At 37.7% G+C, this 25,350-nt stretch overlaps 1 protein-coding gene across 6 annotated transcripts in view; it reads right to left on the bottom strand.

Annotated features, from left to right (window-relative positions):
• Nucleotides 1-25,350, bottom strand: part of CAB39L (calcium binding protein 39 like) — a 259,969-nt gene that overhangs the window by 211,405 nt on the left and 23,214 nt on the right. For 2 of the 6 annotated variants that reach the window (XM_057494573.1, XM_057494576.1), the window contains exons 2-3: nucleotides 13,135-13,172; nucleotides 12,353-12,428 (exon numbers count right to left, since the gene is read on the bottom strand). The exons of 2 other annotated variants lie outside the window; for them this stretch is intronic. The gene's annotated coding sequence lies outside the window, so the exon portion shown is untranslated. Of the gene's footprint in view, nucleotides 1-9,063; nucleotides 9,094-12,352; nucleotides 12,429-13,019; nucleotides 13,076-13,134; nucleotides 13,173-25,350 lie in introns of those variants that run through there. 2 more of the 6 variants (XM_057494574.1, XM_057494575.1) reach the window with 2 other exon arrangements.

Below are 25,350 nucleotides of genomic sequence, written 5' to 3'. Positions count from 1 at the left end.
CAGAATACGTACAAAGGCAGTATGGCATAAATTAAGCATGGGATTAATTACTAATTAATTGATTGCAATTCCAGTATCACAAGAAAGTCAATTCAAGATTCTCAAGATGGCAGTGCTGAGTAGGGTGGCAGAAATCTCCTCCCAAAACCATATATATTTTGAAAATACAGCAAATACAGCTATTCCTAAAAGAGTGACCAGAAGATACAATACATAAGCCAGACTATATCTACGAGAGCCCAACATCTAGCAGAAAAGGGTAAGATACAAAGCCGTGCCATGGCAGGACCCAAGCACTCGTCCCACCCCAGCTCACCGGTGGGAGGAAATGAAACAGAGTCAGGAGGGAATGGAAGCACAGGACTGCTAGATAGCCAGCCCTAGTAATCTGCCCCAGGAACACAGACACACATTGCATGGTGTGCTGGATATTAGAGGAGCGGAAAAGCAAAATTCAAGATTGAGAATATGAACAGGTTTGCACAGCCAGCAGCCCTGCAACAAAAGAAAAGCAGATGCTTTAAAACTCTTAAAGGAAAAGGGTTTAACAGGTGGACAAAATTGTCCTGCCACACTCAGCCCAGCAGGCTGGGAATTTAAGGAACTTCAGGTGCCCTAACACCCTGGGTGGCAATGCAGCTACGAAACACTCACGGCGATAAGCAGCCTGCCATTGTGTCCCCGCAGCCGGCACTGCAAGCAAAGCAGCTGACATGCCATTGCCACAGAAAAGCTGGAGAGCAGCTCCACCTACAGCAACCACACAGCTTAAGATAGAGGCTTCTCCTACAGTGTGGACAGCCGGCCTAGGCCCTGAATGCAGTGGACCAGCACAAAAAGCAGAGACTGGTGCAGAGTCCAGGAGGGACAAAGGGGCTTTGCTGTCAGGAAAAACACACGCCACTCACCTGTGATCCCCACCAGTACCATAGGCCATGCCGAGGACTGCCCTGGTCATGGCAGTGCAAGGGATTAACACAGTGGTTGCTCTCTGCGTGTGGTTGACTGGCACAGACACCAGAGATGGGCACAGAGTCCAGGAAACATGAAGGGGCTCCTTTCCCATGGCAGAACACATGCCACACACCTGCGACCCGTGCAAGGGCCCTAGGCCATCCCGAGGGTGGCCCTGCCCATGGCAGCTTAGGGGATTAACCAAGAGGCTGCTCTCTGAGTGTGGTTAACTGCCACAGACAGTGGGGACAGGCAAGGCAAATAGCAAGCAGAAAGGGACTTTGTTCTCCCAGCTGACACACGTGCCACTTGCTGGCAAACACTCTCATCACCATGTAAATGCAGAAGAACCTTGTTCAGTCCAAAATGACCCAGACACCAGAGAGAGGGCTTGCTGAAACATAAATCACCAATCTAACTGAAAAAGAATTCAAAATAAAAGTCATAAGCATGCTGATGGAGCTACAAAGAAATATTCAACAGCTAAGGGATGAATACAGGAGGGAGATACAAATGAAACGAACAATGGAAGGACTTAAGAGTAGACAGGATGAGGTGGAAGAGACCCTTAATGTAATAGAAATCAGAGAGCAGGAATACAGAGAAGCTGAGGTAGAGAGAGATAAAAGGATCTCCAGGAATGAAACAATAAGAACTGTGTGACCAATCCAAACAGAACAATATTCACATTATAGGGGTACCAGAAGAAGAAGAGAAAGAAAAAGGGATAGAAAGTGTCTTTGAAGAAATAATTGCTGAAAACATCCCCAATCTGGGGAATGAAATAGTCTCTCAGATCATGGAAGCCCACAGGTCTCCCAACAAAAGGGACCCAAGGTGGACAACACCAAGACATATAATAATTAAAATGGCAGAGATCAAAGACAAGGACAGAGTGTTAAAATCAGCCAGAGAGAGAAAAAAGATCACCTGCAAAGAAAAATGCATCAGGCAATTAGACTTCTCAGAAGAAACCTTACAGGCAAGAAGGGAGTGGCATGGTATATTCAATATAATCAAACAGAAGGGTCTCGAACAAAGAATACTGTATCCAGCAAGATTATCACTTAAATTTGAAGGACAGATTAAACAATACTCAGATAAGCAAAAGTTGAGGGAATTTACCTCCCACAAACCATCTCTACATTGTATTTTAAAGGGACTGCTATAGATGGAAGTATGCCTAAGGCTAAATAGCTCTCACCAGAGAAAAGAAAAACACAGTAAAGAAAGTAGACCAACCAAATACTAACTAAATGCAAAATAAAACAAGCTATCCAAAAAACCAGTCAAAGGAAACACAAAGAGTTCAGAATAAAACACCTAACACAAAAAGAGTGGAGGATGAAGAAAAAGAAGGGAGAGAAATAAAGAATCATCAGACTGTGCTTATAATAGCAAAATAAGTGAGTCACAGATAGACAGTTAGATAGTAAAGAAGCTACCTTTGAAGCTTTGGCAACCATGAATTCAAAGGCTGTAATGGCAATAAGTACACATCTATCGAAAATCATACTAAATGCAAATGAACTGAATGCACCAATCCAAAGACACAGAGTAATAGAATGGACAAAAGAGTAAGACCCAAGACCCATCTATATGCTCCCTACAAGAGACTCACTTCAAACCCAAAGACATACACAAACTAAAAGTGAATGGATGGAAAAAGATATTCCATGCAAAACAATAGGGAGAATAAAGCAGCTGTTACAGTGCTTGTATCAGACAAAATAGACTTTAAAACAAAGAAAGTGAAGGGGAGGAACCAAGATGGCAGCATGAGTAGGGCAGCAGAAATCTCCTCCCCAAACCATATATATTTTGGAAAATACAACTATTCCTAAAAGAGGGACCAGAGGATACAGTACAACACCAGGCTACATCTACATCTGGAAAAACTCAGCATCTCATGAAGGGGGTAAGATAAAAGCCGCAGCCTGGTGGGACCCAAGCCCCCTCCATAGCTCACTGGCAGGAGGAAAGAAGTCAGAGTGGGGAGGGAGTGGAAGCATGAAAGTGCTAAATAACCAGCCCTAGTAATCTGCACTGGGAGCGCAGACACACATGGCATGGAGTGCTGGATATTAGGGAAATGGAAAAGTAAAATCTGCGAGCGGGTCCATGCAGCTGCCTCCCCTGGGACAAAAAAAAAGCGAGTGCTTTTTGAAAGTTTTAAAGGGACAGGGGCCTCACAGATGGATGGAATCATCGCAGCACACTCGGCCCAGCAGGCTGGGAATCCTGAGGAACTTCAGGTGCCACAGCCTCCTGGGTGGTAATGCACATCTGAAGCCTCTCATGGTGATAAGTATCATGCCATTTGTTCCACCGGCTGGTTTGGACCTGCCACAGTGGGGAAGGAGCTGTGGACCACTTGTACCCACAGCATCCACAGAGTCTCCTCCTGGTGCACAGCTGCCCGGGCAAGACCCAGAGGCTGCTGGCATGCAGCTGTCTGGCACAGGCAGAGGAAGCCGGGGCAACGTGCAAAGGGACGCCATTCTCTCAGGAGAGCACACCTGGAATGCCTGCTATTCCCAGCAAGGCTCTGGGCTGCCACAATGGTGGCTCAAGGGATTAACCCAGAGGCTGCTCCTGGTGCGTGGGTAACTAGCATAGGCAGCAGAGAAGGGCAAGGCAACCAGCAAGCAGGAAGGGACTTTGTTCTCCTAGCTGATGCATGTGCCACCTGCCTGCGACTATCTCTATTGCCATGAAAAGGCAGAAGAATTTGGTCCAGTCCAGAATTACCCAGAGAACCCCCGAGAGAGGGCCTGGGGAAATAGATATAACCCATCTTCCTGGAAAAGCATTCAAAATAAAGGTAATAAACTGAAGAGAAATATGCAAAAGCTAACAGATCAAGTCAGGAGGGAGCATACAGAAATAAAACAATCTCTGGAAGGACTTAAGAGCAGACTGGATGAGGTACAAGAGACTGTTAATGGAACAGAAATCAGAGAATAGGAATACAGAGAAGCTGAGGCAGAGAGAGATAAAAGGAGCTCCAGGAATAAAACAATATAAAGAGAACAGCGTCACCAATCCAAATGGAACAATATTTGCATTATAGTAGTACCAGAAGAACAAGAGAGAGAAAAAGGGACAGAAAGTGCCTTTGAAGAAGTAATTGCACCCAATACAGGAGCACCAACATATGTGAAACAAATACTAACAGAATTAAAGGAGGAAATAGAATGCAATGCATTCGTTCTAGGAGACTTCAACACACCACTCACTCCAAACGAAAGATCAACCAGACAGAAAATAAGTAAGGACACAGAGGCACTGAACAACACACTAGAACAGATGGACCTAACAGATATCTACAGAACTCTCCACCCAAAAGCAGCAGGATACACATTCTTCTCAAGTGCACATGGAACATTTACCAGAATAGACACATACTAGGCCACAAAAAGAGCCTCAGTAAATTCCAAAAAATTGAAATTCTACCAACCAACTTCTCAGAACACAAAGGTATAAAACTAGAAATAAATTGTACAAAGAAAACAAAAAGGCTCACAAACATATAGAGGCTTAACAACATGCTCCTACATAATCAATGGATGAACGACCAAATTAAAAGAGCTCAATCAATATACGGAGATAAATGATAACAACAGCACAGAGCCCCAACTTCTGTGGGATGCAGTGAAGGCAGTTCTAAGAGGAAAGTATATAGCAATCCAGGCCTGTTTAAAGAAGGAAGAGCAATCCAAAATGAATAGTCTAAAGTCACAAATATTGAAACTGGAAAAAGAACAAATGAGGCTCAAAGTCAGCAGAAGGAGGGACATAATAAAGATCAGAGAAGAAATGAATAAAATTGATAAGAATAAAAAAATAGAAAAAAATCAATGGAACCAAGAGCTAGTTCTTTGAGAAAATAAACAAAATACATAAGCCCCTAGTGAGACTTATTAAGAGAAAAAGAGAGTAAATACACATAATGCGAGTCAGAAATGAGAAAGGAAAAATCACGACGGACCCCACAGAAATACAAAGAATTATTACAGAATACTATAAGAATCTATAATGCTAACAAGCTGGAAAACCTAGAAGAAATGGACAACTTCCTAGAAAAATACAACCTTCCAAAACTGACAAAGGAAGAAACAGAAAATCTAAACAGACCAATTACCAGCGATGAAATTCAATTGGTAATCAAAAAACTACCCAAGAACAAAACCCTTGGACAAAATGAATTGACCACTTTATTTTATCAGACATTTAGAGAAGACACAATACCCATACTCCTTAAAGTTTTCCAAAAAGTAGAAGAGGATGAAATATTCCCAAACTCATTCTAATGAAGCTAGCATCACTCTAATACCAAAACCAGGCAAAGACCCCACCAAAAAAGAAAATTACAGACCAATATTGCTAATGAACATAGATGTAAAAATACTCAACAAAATATTAGCAAACGGAGTTCAAAAATACATCAAGAGGATCATACAACATGATCAAGTAGGATTCATCTCAGTGATGCAAGTATGGTACATTTGAAAATCCATTAACGTTATCCACCACATCAAGAAAAAGAAAGACAAAAACCACATGATCATCTCCATAGATGCTGAAAAAGCATTCAAAAAAATGCAACATCCATTCATGATAAAAACTGTCAACAAAATGGTATACAGGCAAGTACCTCAACATAATAAAGGCCATATACAACAAACTCACAGCCATCATTATACTTAACAGTGAGAAACTGAAAGCTTTTTCCCTAAGATCGAAACAGGACAAGAATGCCCACTCTTGTCACTTTTATTCAAGATAGTTCTGGAGGTCCTAGCCACGGCAATCAGACAACACAAAGAAATAAAAGGCATCCAGATTGGTAAGGAAGAAGTCAATCTGTCATTGTTTGCAGATGACATTATATTGTACATAAAAAACCCTAAAGAATCAACACCAAAACTATGAGAACTAATGTTTGAATTCAGCAAAGTTGCAGGATACAAAATTAATACACAGAAATTTGTTGCATTCCTATACACTAATGATGAACTAGTAAAAAGAGAAATCAGGAGAACAATTCAATTCACAGTTCCTTCAAAAAGAATAAAATACCTAGGGATAAACCTAACCAAGGAAGTGTAAGACCTATAACCTGAAAACTACAAGACATTCTTAGGAGAAATTAAAGAGGACACTAATAAATGGAAATTCATCCCATATTCTTGTATAGGAAGAATTAATATTGTCAAAAGGGACATCCTTCCTAAAGCAATCTACAGATTCAATGCAATCCCTATCAAAATACCACAGTATTCTTCAAGCATTCTTCAACGAACTGGGACAAATAGATTTAAAATTCATATTGAACCACAAAAGACCCTGAATAGCCAAAGCAATCCTGAGAAAGAAGAATAAAGCATGGGGGATTATGCTCCCAACTTCAAGCTGTACTACAAAGGCACAGTAACCAAGACAATTTGGTACTGGCAACAAGAACAGACCCATAGACCAGTGGAATAGAATAGAGTGTCCAGATATTAACCCAAGCATATATGGTCAATTAATATACGATAAAGGAGCCATGCATATACAATGGGGAACTGACAGCCTCTTCAACAGCTGGTCTTGGCAAAACTGGACAGCTACATGTAAGAGAATGAAACTGGATCATTGTCTAACCCCATATGCAAAAGTAAACTCAAAATTGATCAAAGACCTGAATGTAAGTCATGAAATCATAAAACGTTTAGAAGAAAACCCCTTGGACATAAACATGAGCAACATCGTCATGAACATATCTCCCTGGGCAAGGCAAACAAAGCAAAAATGAACAAGTGGGCCTAAATGAAACTAAAAAGCTTCTGTACAGCAAGGAACACCATCAGTAGAACAAAAAGGCATCCTACAGTATGGGAGAATACATTCATAAATGACATCTGATGAGGGGTTGATATTCAAAATATACAAAGAGCTCACACACCTCAGCAAACAAAAAGCAAATAATCTGATTAAAAAATGGGCAGAGGACCTGAACAGACACTTCTCCAAAGAAGAAATTCAGATGGTCAACAGGCACATGAAAAGATGCTCCACATCGCTAATCATCAGAGAAATGCAAATTAATACCACAGTGAGATATCACCTCACACCAGTTCAGATGGTCAACATCCAAAAGACAACAACAACAAGTGTTGACAAGGATGTGGAGAAAGGGGAACCCTCCTACACTGCTGGTGGGAATGTAAATTAGTTCAACCATTGTGGAAATCCACATGGACATTCCTCATAAAACTAAAAATAGAAATACCATTTGACCCAGGAATTCCACTCTCAATAATTTACCCTAAGAAGGCAGGAGTCCAGTCTCACAAAGACATATGCAGCACCCCTATGTTTATCACAGCACTATTTACAATAGCCAAGAAATGGAAGCAGCCTAAGTGTCCATCAGTAGATGAATGGATAAAGAAGATGTGGTACATATACACAATGGAATATTATTCAGCCATACGAAGAAAACAAATCCTACCATTTGCAACAACATCGATGGAACTAGAGGGTATTATTTTCAGTGAAATAAGCCAGGTGGAGAAAGACAAGTATCAAATGATTTCACTCATCTGTGGAGTATAACAACAAAGAAAAAACGGAAGGAACAAAACAGCAGCACACTCACAGAACGCAAGAATGGACTAACAGGTACCAAAGAGAAATGGACAGGGGAGGATTGGTGGGAAGGGAGGGATAAGGTGGAAAGAGGGCATTATAATCAGCACACATAATGTGTGTGCAGGGGCATGGGAAAGGCAGTATAGCACAGAGACAGCAAGTAGTGATTCTATAGCATCTTACTACACTGATGGACAGTGACTGTACTGGGGTATGTGGTGGGGACTTGATAATGGGGGAAATCTAGTAACTACAATGTTGCTCATATAATTGTATATTAATGGTACATAATAAATAAGTAAGTAAGTAAATAAATAAATAAATAAATAAGTGTTCCATGTGACAAGGAGAGAGGCTGAGGTCCCTCTCCATAGAACCGTATGTCCAGGGAAATGAAGGTTTCCTCTTAACAAGCATGTTGGAGATATTTCTTAGCAATGTTTTAAAATTCTATATACAAACAAACATAACAAAACAAAACAAAGAAATAACTAAGGGAAAGAATGTGTGGAAGTAAAAATTTTACTGTAATTTTATAAATTAATAAACTGGCCACTTCATCAGAAAAGAAAAATAATGTACGTCAATTCAAGTTAAGAATGTGATATGGAGCGTGAGTTCTAAATTACTTAGCAGAGGGTAAAAATGGTAATGGGAAATGATTATGAAAAAATAGTTTTAGATGTAATTTCAACTAAACTCATGACACCTGATTTTCTATTTCAAAAACATAATTCAGAAGTGGGCAGTATATTTTTATGACAAGATAAAGTTCTGGCTTGTTAAAGGCAACATAAAGTATTAATTCTTGGTCACTTAGAGTCCTCATTTAATCTTTTTATTAAATGTTCATTCTTCTCAAAGAGACCTAATTCTTTTCTACTCAATTAAAAATAGAACGATTTTTCATTAAATAGTTCATTAAAATAGAACTGTTTTTTTCTTACAATGCCCTAAGTCCCATCTTAGCTATAAATTTTAAAATGCTCTTTTATATCTGATAAGGGGTTAATATCTAAAATATATAAAGAACTCACACAATTCAACACCAAGAAAGCAAACTGATTAAAAAATGGGCAGAGTATCTGAATAGACACTTTTCCAAAGATGACATATAGTGAAATGAAAAGACGTTCAACGTCACTAATCATAATTGTTTATTTTGATCTATGATATTTAATTTACATTTTGTTACAGAATTAGAAATTTGCTTTTTATTAGAGATACCCTTTCTCATGCTGCTGATGTGAAATAAGATAAGGTTCCTTTATGATAAAGATAGTCGGGGACAGTGGAGAGAGTAAGATAACTCCAATAATTTGGAACTACTATAAATAATATGAATACTATGAATTTAACTATAAAATTTACCATAGAAATCCAACAGACATGTATAACATTACCTGAAAGATACAATGGCTACCAAGCCTACATAGCTTATCTATAACCAAACTGAAAATGTTAACATACCTGTTTTAAATGGGTCATTCAGAAGAGACACTGGTCAGCCACCAGAGCACATAGTGGAGGGAAAAAGGTTAAATTTGGTAAGGCTCTTTCAAGCACACTCTAGTAGGAGAGCTGTCCAGTACCACAATCTGGTACATTCCTGCTATAGAGAGGAGGTTAGTATACAGATGGCTGCCCAAGGCTATCTTTCCCTGAGGTTATTAAATATTTCAATCCCAATTAATAATTCCTGTTGTTTAATATTTAGAATGTTGTATCTGCCTCCTGCATGTTTTTGTATAATTCCTTGCTGCATCCACCACATTTGATAGGTTTTCTGTCACTACTAAGTTAGTTACATTTTCTAGAATTTTTAATAAAGGGACTCAAACAGTATGCATTCTGTTTTATTCTGGCTTTTTTCACGTAGCATAATTGTTCTGAGATTCATCCACTTTGTTAAGAGTAGTATTCCATTGTATAGCTAAGTCACAATTTTGTTGTGCAATGTCCTGCTAATAACCACTTTGGAAAAGTCTAGCAGCTTCTTAAGAAGTCAAACATCCACCTACCATATGATATAGGTATTCCACTCCTAGTTTTTTATCCAAGAGAAAAGCAAATGTATGTCTATATAAAGACTTGCACATGAATATTCATAGTACCTTTATCTGTATTAGCTAAGAAAATGAAAAAAATATCTTTTCATCCAAATGTAAGTGGATTAATGAATTTTGGTATATCCATAATATGACATATTAATCAGCAATAAAAAGGAATAAACTATTGATACACACAATAACATTAATTTCAAAATAACGAAGCTGAGTAAAGGAAGACAAAAAATGAGTATGCTTATCTCTGACCTTCTACTGTTTTTTTGTTTGTTTCTCCTCATTTCATTATTTTCCTTTTCTGATTTAAAAAAGAAACACTCTATTTGTCCTCTTCAATGGTTACATTTGAAATATGTCTATACCTTCAATTCACACATGGACCTTAGAAAACTGGAATTCCAATCAACCCCTTCTGCCTTACATGCCATCATAGGCAGTAAAGTAGTATAGCTTTACCTTATTTGTGAACTACCTTTGTTAACTGTGGGTAACTGAAACCTTGGAAAGCAAAAGCATGGATAAGTTGGGAACTATTATATTATTATTATTACTGTATTCTTCCACAATTGTTGGTTTAGGCTTATTCATCTTCTTTACCTCCCAGTTCTTCTTTCATTTAATACCTTCCTTTTAGAATCATATTCCTTCTTCAAGTATACCACTTAGAACAGTATTTTTTAAAGTGTGGGTTGTGACCTACTGGTTTCTTTGTGTTGGCATTCTACAACTTGATAATCATGAAATGTATATTTCTTTTTATTTATGCTGCTTGGAATTCACTAGGATCCTTGGATTTGAGGATTTTGCTTTTTATCAATCCTGGAAAGCTTTTAATGGCAACTATGAGTATTGCCTCATTCCTACTCCAGGAATTCCATTTTCTTTCAGGAATGCTGATTAGATCATTTCACAATCTCTTTTATGTGTATGTATGGCCTTGTATGTAGTTTCTTTTTTTTGTAATCTTTAATTTTTTTTATTATTTTTATTATTAAAGTAATACACATTCAACATAAAACTATTCAAGCATCCAGAACTTTGTAGCAGAACGTGAACAGCCCTGGTAACCCACATGTAGAAATGACCACGGCTAACTGCTTATTACACAGGCTTCCAGGTTTCTTCGAAGCCGCCTTTACTAAGCATCCTCTAAGCACATATATTTTCAAGGAAGAATACAAATAAAACTGGGGTCATATATCCATATTGCTCTGCAGCTTGCTTTTTTCACTTATAGATTTTGGACATTCTTCCCTATTGGTACAAGCAGATCTTTTTTTTTAAATTAAAGTATCATTATAAAGGTTTCACATGAACAACATTGTGGTTTCAACATGAATTCACCCATACTATCAAGTCTTCCCCACCCTATCCCATTGCAATCACTATCAGTGTAGTAAGATGCTATAGTCATTACTTGTCTTCGTGCTGTGACCTATTTTGTGATTGCAAATTAAAGTGCCCCTCAATCGCCTTCTCCCTCCCTCCCCACCTGCCCTCTCCCACCCCTCCCCTTTGGTAACCACTAATCCCTTCTGGGAGTCTGCTGCTATTTTGTTTCTTTAGTTTTACTTTCTTTTTATACTTCACAAATGAGCAGTCATTTCATACTTGTCTTTCTCGACCTGGCCATCGTTTCTTTCATTGTGCTTTTATGCCGATTTAACACACCATTTTATTTTTAAGTTCTGTTATTATATTCTTCATTTCTGATATTCAAACTTGTTCTCATTTTAATGTGCCTGGTCACTTGTACAGTCTATTATTTTATATTTATGTTTTATGTTATTTATTATTAAGCATTTATTTTATGAACTGGATGTTTCTAATAGCTGAAATCTCTGTACATTTGTTTTAATTGTTTGTGGTTTCTGCTGTTCCTCATAGTGTTTTGACTTCTTCCCCTTGTTATGTTTTGTGTTTTAAAAATGTGTATGAGCTTATTTGTTAGAATTTTAACATGATAACTTAACAACTGGGTTGGTAACTCCCTCCATGGGGGATTTTTTACTGATTCTGCTGGGTTCTGAGAAGTGTTACAGACACAGGTCCTATAACTCTTCATTTGTGGAATTTTAGGGACATATGGAATTTCAGGGACCTCAATTTACACTATTTAATGAAAATAGTGTAAATTGAGGCCTCAAATCCAAGTGAATGGGAGATGATGACCAAGAATTATTAAGGGAGATTTTAACTCCACCCAGATATGTATGCCTCTCCTAGAACTGGACACCTCTCCAAAATGGTCTCTGATCAGGGCCGCTACCATTTGTAGAACCCAAGGAATTTTTTCCAGTCTCCATCGCTCTCCAGGCACAAATCTCTATGCCAACTGAAATCTTTGGATGCCCCCAAAGTGTTCAGTGATTTCTGCACTTACTTACCTCAGAGAATGTACTTGTTTTGTACCTATCCCCAGATACCCTTATTTTCTTATAGGTTCATCCATTCATTTTAAAGGTTTTTAAAAAACTTAATGTAATATTTTGCATATTTGGTGGCAGGAAGGATTCAAGAGCTCTTGTCTATCATACTTCTAGAAATGAAAGTCTATTTAATACTTCTCCATTTGCTTTGTAAAGGATTGCTTACATCAGGATATTAATTTATTCCTGATAAATTTTGTTACTATAATCTACAAGTCTGTCAAGAGCATTTATAACCTTGTTTGAGTTATTATATTAGCTTACCTTAGAAGTTGTATATCATCTGCAAACTTGGTTGAACTTTCTCAGCCTTCACCAAAGTCACTGATCAACACAGCTTCTGACAAAAAGAAAAGCTTCAAAATTAATTTTGAAAATCTTTATAGCAAATCTAACATATTTTCTTATGTTCTCAGGCCTACAAAATTATAAATTTATATCATAATATATACAGATAAATCAAATTAAGACATGAAAATCCCCTACCCAAATACTTAAAGTTGTAGACCTTTTAAAAAGTAGAATTGAACTGAGTGAAAAATTTTATGGTCAAGGAAACCAGTAGTCGTTTAAAGGAATGCTTTAGGTAAGAAGAGCCCCAGCACCTCCAAAATCTCCTATCAACCCTTATCTTACAAAGGAGGAAAACACAACTTACTTAAACTAGTATCTAAAAGGCCAACACTTATAAAAAGGCTATGCAAAGCTTAGAAGACTTTGAAGTGTTACAAAGGGAAGCTTTGAAAGGGTTTTTCGCTCTTAACAGCATCTTGAAAACCCATGTCTACTAGATTTTTTTCTTTCCTGCTTTGCCTTTCCGTTTGCATCATTTACTAATCTCAGTCATCAATGACTACTTTTATAAAATTTTTATCTCCAAAATCAATATAAGAATGTGTATTTACATTTTCCCATCAGAAATAAAACTTACATTTCTCTCCTTTAGTGCATTGCTCTTGCATGAAGAACATATAAATCACTGACTTTGGGTCTGCAACTTTATTTATTTTCTGAGCAGCAACTACAGGTTTAAATAGAATATTTACCTCCTGATGTTCTTTCTTCTCGGTATTTGATGTATATCCTGCAATAATGTAGTAGAAAAAGCACAGGTTTTGGAATCACATAGACCCAGGTTTAAATCTCAGCCTACCATTTAGTAACTAATCTGAAGCAAATTACTTAACCTGTCTGAACTTTTTAGTAAAAAAATAATCACAAGTCTCATTGCGTAGCTGCAAGAGTCAAATCATGTAACACACACACACATAAAATAATATACATATATTTAATATACATAAAATAATACACATATACACATACACATAAAATATACATATTTTATATATTTAATATACATAAAATACACATATACACATACATAATATATATTTAATAAACAAAATAATACACATATATACATATATATATATATATAGCACCTAGCACAGTGTACATACATAATTTGTACTCAATTACAAGAGTTGTCTTTCTGTGTAATTTTGTACATCCTTTTTACATTGCTCAGTCTTTCAAAGGACTTTACAGACTAAATTTTCTGAAGTCACAGCCTTGACCCACTTCTATGCTTTTGTTCAACAATTACCAACATTTGCCAACACTACTTCACCAAAAATATAAAATACTTTTAAAATAGCAACACACAATAATACTACTGAATATACACCCCACTAAGAGGGTACAACACACCCTATTAAAAAGGTGCAAAATCTAAGTTCTACAGTAACTAAAAATTGTTCCTTTTCTTCTGTGGTTATGTCATTAAAATGCTATATAGTTATGTTTCAGTATCTTTTTAGATTTTTCTTTTCACTGTATCTATTTATTTACTTTTGAATATGTAATGAATATGATTCCAAGGTCAAAAACTACATAACAAGCTATTTAGGGAAATCTCTCTTCCTTTGTTGGCACCTTCCCCATTCCCTCCTTCGACCATTAGGTTAGTCCATATAATATTCTGTACCTTTGTTTTTTCCCACTTCATAATATGTTCTGCAGATGATTCTATGTTGGTACATGAAGACTTTCTACATTCTCTTTTGTGACTTCTAGGGAAGAGGGTGACTTGGAAGGGGCATCATCTACCTGGGGATTATTCCGTTGTTGGATGTACTTTACTCAGTCCGCTATCAACAGGCATATTTGGGTGCCAGTTTTTATTTTATGCCAGTGTGTCTTTAGAAGAGTTTCCTATAAGTGAGATGCCTAAATCAAAGTATACATGCATGTATAGTTTTGTGGGATACTAACAAATTCCCTCCTAGGCTTTGTGCTTCTGTATCCCTACCAGCAATGCATCAAGTCACCTATTTTCTCAGTCTGCAGAGGATATTGTATAACTTTGGATTTAGTAAGAAAGGGTTTAGTGTAGCTGCAATTTTTAGTACAGTTTTAATTTGTACATTTTTTTGTATCACTGAAGTTGACATCCTTTCTATGTTAGTTGTCTACATTTCTTTCTCTGTGAACTCGGTTTTCATATTTTGGGCCACTTTTCTATTAGGTTGATGGTCATTTGCCTTAATTTTTACGATGTTATTTTCATTAAGGAGATTAGCTCTTTGTGATATAAATTCATATATTTCTTCTCACTTTGTCATGTGTCTTTCCATGGCATTTTTCACCATGTATTTTTTAATATGGTGGAATTAGTTTTTTTTTTCTGGAATTGAGTCATAGTTATAAACTCCTTGGCTTATAATTTCATAGACTTTAGACATATCAGTCCATGGCCATTCTGGTTTATATGTTGCTGTTAAGAAGTTTGTTGCTAACATTTTCTACCTGGAAGCCCAAAGAAATTTTTTATTATGTTGAAAGTCTAATAGATTTACTAGGACATGACTTGGAGTTTACCATTCTGGATCAATTTTTCCAGTATACAACGAGCCTTTCAAACATGCAGATTTGAGTCTTCTGTTACTTCCAGAATACTTTCATGGACTGAAGTTTGAGTATCAGCTCTGCTCTTGTTTTTTCTTCTTAGGTCTAATTTTGCATATTCTCTCTATCAATCATTTACTGACTCCTTTTACCTTTCTTCATTAAATTTTCATTCATTCTTGTGGCTGTCTTAGTATCTTTCCTCAGTGCCATTAAGTTTAGTCAAATCTATTATCTGTTAGATACACTGGATTTGAGCTTCATTTTCAAACATGTTTTCTTTTCTTCATTTTACTTTCTGAGTACAGTAAATTCACTTTTCTTATCTTCCTCTTTTTGTCCATTTATTTTGGGGTTCTGAATTTATATTTCAGAACTTCTCTCTGCAAATTTTTAAGGATATTTAATTAGAGGGACTATGGTGGTGCAGTTTTGTTTAGTTCTATAGTTGAACGTTTTGAGAAAGACTTTTCATCAGTTGGAATATCTAGACTCAAATTTTAATTTTTCTTTAAATTATTTATTAAGGTATTATTGATATACACTCTTATGAAGGTTTCACATGAAAAAACAATGTGGTTACTACATTCACCCATATTATCAAGTCCACACCAATACCCCATTGCAGTCACTGTCCATCAGTGTAGTAAGATGCCACAGTTTCACTATTTGCCTTCTCTGTGCTACACGTTTCCCCGTGAACCTTCACACAATGTGTTCTAAACATAATACCCCTCAATTCCCATCTCCCTCCCTCCCGACCCGCCTGCCCACACCCTTCCCTTTTGGTAACAGCTAGTTCCTTCTTGGAGTCTGCGAGTCTGATGCTGTTTTGTCCCTTTAGTTTTGCTTTGTTGTTATACTCCACAGATGAGGGAAATCATTTGGCACTTGTCTTTCTCTGCCTGGCTTATTTCACTGAGCATAGTATCCTCCAGCACCATCCATGTTGTTGCAAATGGTAGGATTTGTTTCTTTCTTATGGCTGAATAGCATTTCATTGTGTATAGTTCCACTTCTTCTTTATCCATTCATCTACTGATGGACACTTAGGCTGCTTCCGTATCTTTGCTATTGTAAATAGTGCAGCAAGAAACATAGGGGAGCATATGTCTATTTGAATCTGAGAAGTTGTACTCTTTGGGAAAATTCCAAGGAGTGGGATTCCTTGGTCAAATGGTATTTCTATTTTTAGTTTTTTGAGGAACCTCCATATTGCTTTCCACAACGGTTGAACTAGCTTACATTCCCACCAGCAGTGTAGGAGGGTTCCGCTTTCTCCGAATCCTCACCAGCATTTGCTGTTCTTAGTCTTTTTGATGCGGACCATCCTTACTGGTGTGAGGTGATATCTCATTGTGGTTTTAATTTGCATTTCCCTGAAGATAAGTGATGTGGAGCATCTTTTCATGTGTCTGTTGGCCATCGAATTTCTTCTTTGGAAAATTCTCTTCATATCCTCTGCCCATATTTTAATCAGTTATTTGCTTTTTGGGTGTTGAGGCATGTGTGTTCTTTATATATTTTGGATGTTAACACCTTGTCAGATATGTCATTTACAAATATATTCTCCCATATTGTAGGGTGCCTTTTTGTTCTGTTGATGGTGTCCTTTTGTCATACACAGAAGCTTTTTAGTTTGATGTAGTCCCATGTGTTCAATTTTGCTTTTGTTTCACTTGCTTGAGGAGATGCGTTCTCAGGAAGAAGTTGCTAATGTTTATATTCAGGAGATTTTTGGCTATGTTGTCTTCTAAGAGTTCTCTGATTTCATTACACTCAGGTCTTTGATCCATTTTGAGTTTACTTTTGTGTATGGGGTTAAACAACAATCTAGTTTCATTCTCTTGCATGTAGCTGTCCAGTGTTGCCAACACCAGTTGTTGAAGAGGCGGTCTTTTCCCCATTGTATGTCCATGGCTCCTTTATCATATATTAATTAACCATATATGCTTGGGTTTATATCTGGGCTCTCTGTTCTGATCCATTGTGCTGTTGTTCTGTTCTTGTGCCAGTACCAAATTGTCTTGATTACTATGGCTTTGTAGTAGAACTTGAAGTTCGGGAGTATAACCCCCCAGCTTTGTTCTTCCTTCTCAGGATTGCTTTGGCTATTTGGGGTCTTTTGTGGTTCCATATGAATTTTAGAATGATTTGCTCTAATTCATTCAAGAATACTGTTGGAATTTTGAAAGAACTGCATTGAATCTGTAGATTACTTTAGGCAGGATTGCCATTTTGACAATATTCTTCCTATCCATGAGCACGGGATGTGTTTCCATTTATTGGTATCTTCTTTAATTTGTCTCATGAGTGTCTTGTAGTTTTTAAACTATAGGTCCTTCGCTTCCTTGGTTAGGTTTATTCCTAGGTATTTTATTCTTTTTGATGTAATTGTGAATGGAATTGTTTTCCTGATTTCTCTTTCTGCTAGTTCATCGTTAGTGTTTAGGAATGGAACAGATTTGTGTGTATTAATTTGTATCCTGCAACTTTGCTGAATTCAGATATTAGTTCTAGTAGTTTTGGAGTGGATTCTTTAGGATTTTTATGTACAATATCATATAATCTGCAAACAGTGAGTTTAACTTCTTCCTTACCAATCTGGATATCCTTTATTTCTTTCTGTTGTCTAATTGCTGTGGTGAGGACTTCCAGAACTATGTTGAATGAAAGCGGAGAGAGTGGGCATCCTAGTCTTGTTCCCAATCTTAAAGGAAAAGCTTTCAGCTTCTCACTGTTAAGCATGATGTTGGCTGTGGGTTTGTCATATATGGACTTTATTATGTTGAGGTACTTGCCCTCTATACCCATTTTGTTGAGAGTTTTTATCATGAATGGATGTTGAATTTTGTCAAATGCTTTTTGAGCATTGATGGAGAAGATCATGTGGTTCTTGTCCTTCTTATTGTTGATGTGGTGGATGACATTGATGGATTTTTTAATATTGGTCTATCCATGTCTCCCTGTAATAAATCCTACTTGATCATGGTGGATGATTTTTTCAATATATTTTTGAATTTGGTTTGCTAATACTCTGTTGAGGATTTTTGCATCTATGTTCATCAGGGATATTGGTGTCTAATTTTCTTTTTTTGTGGTGTCTTTGCCTGGTTTTGGTACTAGTCATGCTGGCCTTGTAAAATGAGTTTGGAAGAATTCCCTTCTCTTTTACTTTTTGGAAAACTTTAAGGAGACTGGTTATTAGGACTTCACTAAATGTTTGATAAAATTCAGCAGTGAAGCCATCTTGTCCAGGAGTTTTCTTCTCAGGTAGTTTTTTGATTACCAGTTCAATTTCCTTGCTAGTAATTAGGCTGTTCAGATTTTGTTTCTTTCTGGGTCAGCCTTGGAAGGTTGAATTTTTCTAGAAAATTGTTCATTTCTTCTAGGGTATCCAGTTTGTTAGCATATAATTTTTCATAGTATTCTCTCATAATTCTTTGTATTTCTGTGGCAACCATAGTGATTTTTCTTTCCTCATTTCTGATTCTGTTTATGTGTGTAGACTCTCCTTTTTTTTTTTTTTTGGTAAGTCTGGCTAGGGGTCCAGCTTCTGCTTTCATTGACTCTTTCTATTGTTTTATTCTTCTTGATTTTATTTATCTCTGCTCTAATCTTTATTAGGTCCCTCCTTCTACTGACTGGGCCTCATTTGTTCTTTTTTGGTTTCGATAATTGTGAGTTTAATATGGGATTGTTCTTCTGTCCTGAAGTAGGCCTGTATTGCAATATACTTTCCTCTTAGCACAGCCTTCACTGCATCTCACAGATTTTGCAGTGTCGAATTATTATCATTTGTCTTCATATATTGCTTGATCTCTGTTATTTGGTCATTGATCCATTTTTTTTTTTTTTTTGGTAAGTCTAGTTAGGGGTCCAGCTCCTAGTTATTTAGGAGCATGTTGTGAAGCCTCCAAGTTTGTGGTATTTTTCATTTTTTGTGTGTAATTTATTTCTAGTTTCATACCTTTGTGGTCTGAGAAACTGGTTGGTACAATTTCAATCTCTTTGAATTATCAAGGCTCTTTTTATGGCCTAGTGTATGATCTATTCTTGAGAATGTTCAGTGTGCACTGAGAATGTGTATTCTGCTGCTTTTGGGTGTAGAGTTCTGTAGATGTCTGTTAGGTCAATCTGTTCTAATGTGCTGTTCATTGCCTCTGTGTCCTTAGTTATTTTCTGTCTGGTTGATCTGTCCTTTGGAGTGAATGGAGTGTTGAAGTCTCCTAGACTGAATGCATTGCATTCTATTTCCCCTTTTAATTCTGTTAGTATTTGTTACACATATGCAGGTGCTCCTGTGTTGGGTGCATAGATATTTAAAATGGTTATATCTTCTTGTTGGATTGACCCCATTATCATTATGTAATGGGCTTCTTTGTCTCTTGTGACAATCTTTGTTTTGAAGACTATTTTGTCTGCTACAAGTACTGCAGCTCCTACTTGTTTCTATTAGTTGCATGAAATATCTTTTTACATCCCTTCACTTGTAGTCTGTGTATGTGTTTGGGTTTGAAGTGAGTCTCTTGTAGGCAGCATACAGACAGGTCTTGTTTTTTTATTCATTTAGTGACTATGTCTTTTGATTGGTGCATTCAGACCACTTACATTTACAGTGATTATCAGTAGGTATGTACTTATTGCCATTGCAGGCTTTAGATTCGTGGGTACCTAAGGTTCAAGGTTAACTTTCTTACTATTTAAGAGTCTAACTCACTCACTTCATATGCTTTTACAAACACAATCTAAAGGTTCTTCTTTTTCTCTTTCTCCATTCTTTGTATATTAGGTATCCTATTCCATACTCTTTGTCTATTCCTTGATTGAATTTGGGGTTAGTTGATTTAATTTTGCATTTGCTTAGTAGTTAACTATTCTACTTTCTTTATTGTGGTTTTATTACCTCTGGTGACAGCTATTATATATTAGGAACACTTTCATCTATAGCAGTCCCTCCAAAATATACTTTAGAGATTGTTTGTGGGAGGTAATTTCTCTCAGCTTTTGCTTATCTGGAAATTGTTTAATTCCTCCAAATTTAAATGATAATCTTGCTGGATAAAGTATTCTTGGTTCAAGGCCCTTCTGCCTCATTGCATTAAATACATCATGCCACTCCCTTCTGGCCTGTAAGGTTTCTGTTGAGAAGTCTGATGATAGCCTGATGGGCTTTCCTTTGTATGTGATCTTATTTCTCTCTCTGGCTGCTTTATCCCCGATCTTTGCCATTTTAATTATTGTATCTTGGTGTTGTCTTCTTTGTATCCCTTGTGTTGGGACATCTGTGCATGTCCATGGCCTGAGAGACTATTTCCTTCCCCATACTGGGGAAGTTGCAATTACCTCCTCAAAAACACTTTCTATCCTTTTTTCTCTCTTCTTCTGGTACACCTATAATGCACACAGTTCTCTCAATATTCTTTTATTCTTAGAGATCCTTTTCTTTCTCTGTGCCTCAGCTTTTTTGTATTCCTCTTGTCTAATATGTTTTATTTATTGTCTCCTCCACCGTATCTAATCTGCTTTTAAAACCTTACATTGTATGTTTCATTTCTGATACTGTGTTCCATAATGATTGGATCTCTGACCAGAATTCATTCCTGAGTTCTTGAATATTTTTCTGTACCTCCATGAGCATGTTAACGATTTTTATTTTGAAATCTCTTTCAGGAAGATTCAAGAGGTCACTTTCATTTCTATCTTTCTCTGGTGTATTCATAATTTTGCTTTGAACCAGGTTCCTTTGACAGTTCATAATTTGTCTGTGGTGCCCTCTAGTCCCCAGAAGCTCTATTCTCTGGAGCTCCTCAGCCCCTGGAGCAAGGTTGGGAGTCGGAGGGGAGCGGTGTTGGTGCTTAGGGGGAGGAATGAACTGTTTCTCGTTTCCCGGCTGTTATGCCTGTCTCCACCGTCAGAACCAGTGGGCCGAACACACAGGTATAAGCCTCTATGCTTTGTGTTTGTAGCTGCTGTAGGTGTGGCTTCCCTCTGGCTGGCCTAAACCAGGGTAGGATTTGTCAGTCTGAGAGCCAGGTGGGGCTGCCAGGAAGAAGGTGCAGCAGGATGCATATCACAGAGGGGAGCCTTGGAGCTGCATAGCCAGCCAGGGGGCTGGACCACCCAAAGGTCTTGAAAGTTCCTGACCTGGTGGGCAGAGGGCACCCAGACAATTTTGTCTACCTGTCCTTTCTCCTAAGTAGTAAGCTTTGTACAATCCTTGCCCCTTTAGCAGCCCTCTTGCTGTTAGGAAGTGTCTCTGACTACCCCCCTTTCTTTTGTCTCAGAGCAGTGGGATATGAATCCTTGTTTCCACAAGTGACAGGAATCTCACTCTCCAGGTGTTCTGCATGTCTTAGCTTTCCCACCCCCCTGATGATGAAAGCACCATGAAATGTAGGTCTGTGTTGCCAGAGCAGATCTCCAGATCTATGTGTTCAGCAGTCCCTGGCCACCACTCCCTCCCCGCTACGTTTCTCTTCCTCCAGCCCTTAAGCTGGGGTGGGGGAAGGGCTTGTGTCCCACCAGACCACGGCTTTGTTACATTACCCTGTTCTGTGAGGTTTATTCTTTTCTCCACGTGTATGCAGTCTGGCACAGCACTCTTTCCTGTTGCTCTTTCAGGAATTAGTTTTATTAATTACATTTTAATATTATATGTGGTTTTAGGAGGAACCCTGTCTCACCTCTCACGCTGCTATGTTTAATCCTGTCTCTCCTTTCATTTTACTTCTTACTTACAATAAATTTGTATGGATGTTTTCTGTCATTATATGCTTTTTTGAAGCATTTAAATTATCCTAAACCAAATAACATTAATATATAGACAGATAGGAGTGAGGAATTTGGAAAAATTACTGGTTTTAGCTCAATAGCACTTTCTATGGTTTTAATAAAGTAGTTTTTTAAATCAATGACTTTTTGAGTGGGAGGGAGTTGATCTTTTATTCTGTTTCCTCAAGATCCTTTATTTCTACTATCTCCTTTCTCTTACCAGTAAGCCTCCAGGTAAAAACGGTTGATTTGGTATTATTTGGCATAAAACGTTGTTGCCAAAAATCTACTCCAGTCTGATTTCCTTTCCAAGTTAACTTGGTGTTTTTTTCCATAGACACAAATCTTTTCCTTATTTGTAAAATCCAACAATTCTGTAAAACTGCATCTCAGTATTAACTGTTCTGAGATGAACTCTCCAGATTCACTGGGTGCCTTCCAACACATATAGATTTAAACCTTAACACTAAGTGCTCTGGAATTCTAATAGTTGTTCTGTTTCATTTACTTTGGTTTACACTTCTGTACTGTAATAAAAAAAAAACAAAATAAAATTTGCTATTTTAACCATTTTCAAATATACAATCCAGTGGCATTAAGTACATTCACCATGTTATGTAACTATCACCCCTGTCTTGGTCTACATTTGGGAACTCCTAATACAGATATTTTTGCTCTCTTTGCCTGTCTTGTCACTTTTGACTTAAAAAAAAAAAAACCTTACCTGTTGATTTTCTTCCATTTTCTGTTCTATTTCTCTTACTGTTCTGTGATATAGATTCACTCGTTTTCTTTCTAATTTAACTATCATTCAAGTGTACTCTTCATTTTCCTAACTCTATCTTGGTTCTGTCAACTCTCACTTCATACCCTTCTATGGCCGGTTCATATCATTTCTGAGCTTCTATTCTGACTTGTGTGCTTCTTTCAAAGGTTTTGACCTGTTCCTTAATTGCTCCTCGCTTATTTTTCAATATTTATATTACCATTTTCATCTGCTTTATGGCCACACTTTTCCTGTTTTTATTATATGATGTAATGTTTTATGGCCCATTCTAATTTTTTTCTTATAATAACTTAGTATGTAGTTAAAAGATCATTTCCCAATATGTTTATATGCCATCCTGGACTAAGAGGTTTGTTCCTGTTATACTGTACGGCTATACTACAGATTCTAAAAACCCATCCCCCATTTGAGATACATTTGGGTTGCTTCTAGTTTTTGGTGATTATAAATACAGCTGCTGTATTTGCAGAAAGGCTATTGAAGGTTTTCATTTCACTTTTCATGAGAAATGCATATAACAGTTGCTGGGGAAATGCAAATTAAAATAATAATGAGGTATTTGATTTTAAAAGAGAATAACGTATGGTTGATTTTACAAGAAACTGTTCATCTTTCAAATGGCTGTAGTATTTGCATTCCCACCAGCAAGATCTCAGTCCTGTTTCTTTGCATCCTTGCCAGTACTTGGCATTTTTTTTCTTTTTTTGGCCATTCTAAAAGGTTGTGTAGTAGTACCTCATTGCATTTCCTCAATTGACTATGTACTTAAGACAAAATAGTGGCCATTTACTTCCTTGTCATGTATCACTGAACACCTATTAAAAGGTTGAAATAAGAGGTTATCATGATGGATGCACCATAATTTACAAAGCCATTCTACCATTGGCTACTTTTTACCTCCAGTTTTTCACAAGTATAAAATTACATAAAGCTCTGAGTCCATCTCCATTTCCATAGAAGGCACCAAGGAAGAGTCAAGAATACATATTTGGTCTCTTAATGAATTCTGACAAACTGCCTTGTTTAAACATTTAATTACAGGTTAAATAATTCTTATGCAAGCCATTTCTGCTTATACTTTTGTGATCATAAGTTCACGTCCTTTGCTAATTTTGTCATGGTACTGTTTCTATTTGTTGATTTAGGAAGAGATGACTATAATCCCCAAAGGTATAGGTCACACGTGACACATAAAGCAAGATAGGCTTATGTCAGATGTCCCCATTCAATACTTTATTCTATTTAAAATATGAAATAAACTTAAAATGAGCGAACATGTATCCAATATCAATTGTATGTAAATGTGTTCATCAGACTCAGGAAGGAGTCTTGCCATCCAAGGAGTTACTCTGTTTTTGGTTACAAGCCTGTGGAAGACAAAGTTAATATAAAATATGTATAAATGAAGAATTTGAGCCGAGTAAGAAAAGACTGTGATTGAATGAAACCTGTCTATGCCTCAAGGAGTAAGTTAAGCAAGGCATTAATTACTTTCAAAAGAAAGTTATTCAGTGCAGTTGAGAACCATTTTGCAGAGAGAAAAGAGTACATAGTAGTATTTGAGGGTCACAAGCTATCCACATTGCTCCTTCCGAATTTAACCTTAGGAACCTAACAAAATTATTAAAAGTTCATGAACTCGAAGGGGGCGGAAGATGGCGGCGTGAGTAGAGCAGTGGAAATCTCCTCCCAAAACCACATATATCTATGAAAATATAACAAAGACAACCCTTCCTAGAATAAAGACCAGAGGACACAGGACAATATCCAGACCACATCCGCACCTGAGAGAACCCAGCGCCTCGCGAAGGGGGTAAGATACAAGCCCCGGCCCGGCAGGAGCCGAACGCACATCCCAACTCCTGGCGGGAGAAGAATAGGCAGACCGGGAGGGAGATGGAGCCCAGGACTGCCGAACACCCAGCCCTGGCCATCCGGGCCAGAGTGCAGACACAGTACGTGCGCAGGGGGCCCTGGATACTAGCAAAACAAGGCAGCAAGAACAGTCAGCGGGCACCGGAGGCAGGGCGCCTGAGGACATAAGAAAAGTGAGCAACCAATTTTTTTTTTAATTAAAAAAATTTTTTTTTTTTTTTGGTGGTTGTTATTTTGTTTTGGTGGGTGCTTTTTGGAAGTCTTAATAGGGCAGGGCGGGACACTTAATCCAGAGGTAGGGAATCCGGGGATCTCTGGGCACCCTAACCCCTGGGCTGCAGGGAGCAGGGAGGCCCCATACGGAGATAAATAGACTCCAAGCCATTCCACCTCCAACGCGACTCCACCACTTTGGAGCAGAGGCCCGAGCCAGGCCACACCCACAGCAACAGCGGAGATTAACTCCATAGCAGCCGGGCAGGAAGCAGAAACCCTGTCTGCGCACAGCTGCCCAGCACAAGCCACTAGAGGCCGCTGTTCTCCCAGGAGAGGAGGGCCACAAACCAACAAGAAGGGAAGTTCTTCCAGCCGTCACTCGTCCAAGCTCTGCAAACTATTCCTATCACCATGAAAAGGCAAAGCTACAGGCAGACAAAGATCACAGAGACAACACCAGAGAAGGAACAGACCTAACCACTCTTCCTGAAAAAGAACTCAAAATAAGAATCATAAACATGCTGACAGAGATGCAGAGAAATACACAAGAGAAATGGGAAGAAGTCTGGAGGGAGATCACAGATGCCAGAAAGGAGATCACAGAAATGAAACAAACACTGGAAGGGTTTATAAGCAGAATGGATAGGATGCAAGAGGCCATTGATGGAATTGAAACCAGAGAAAAGGGACGCATAGAAGCTGA

The sequence above is a fragment of the Manis pentadactyla genome, chromosome 17 (genome assembly GCF_030020395.1).
Source record: "Manis pentadactyla isolate mManPen7 chromosome 17, mManPen7.hap1, whole genome shotgun sequence".
Taxonomy (NCBI): domain Eukaryota; kingdom Metazoa; phylum Chordata; class Mammalia; order Pholidota; family Manidae; genus Manis; species Manis pentadactyla.
This window is presented reverse-complemented; position numbering and strand designations above follow the sequence as displayed.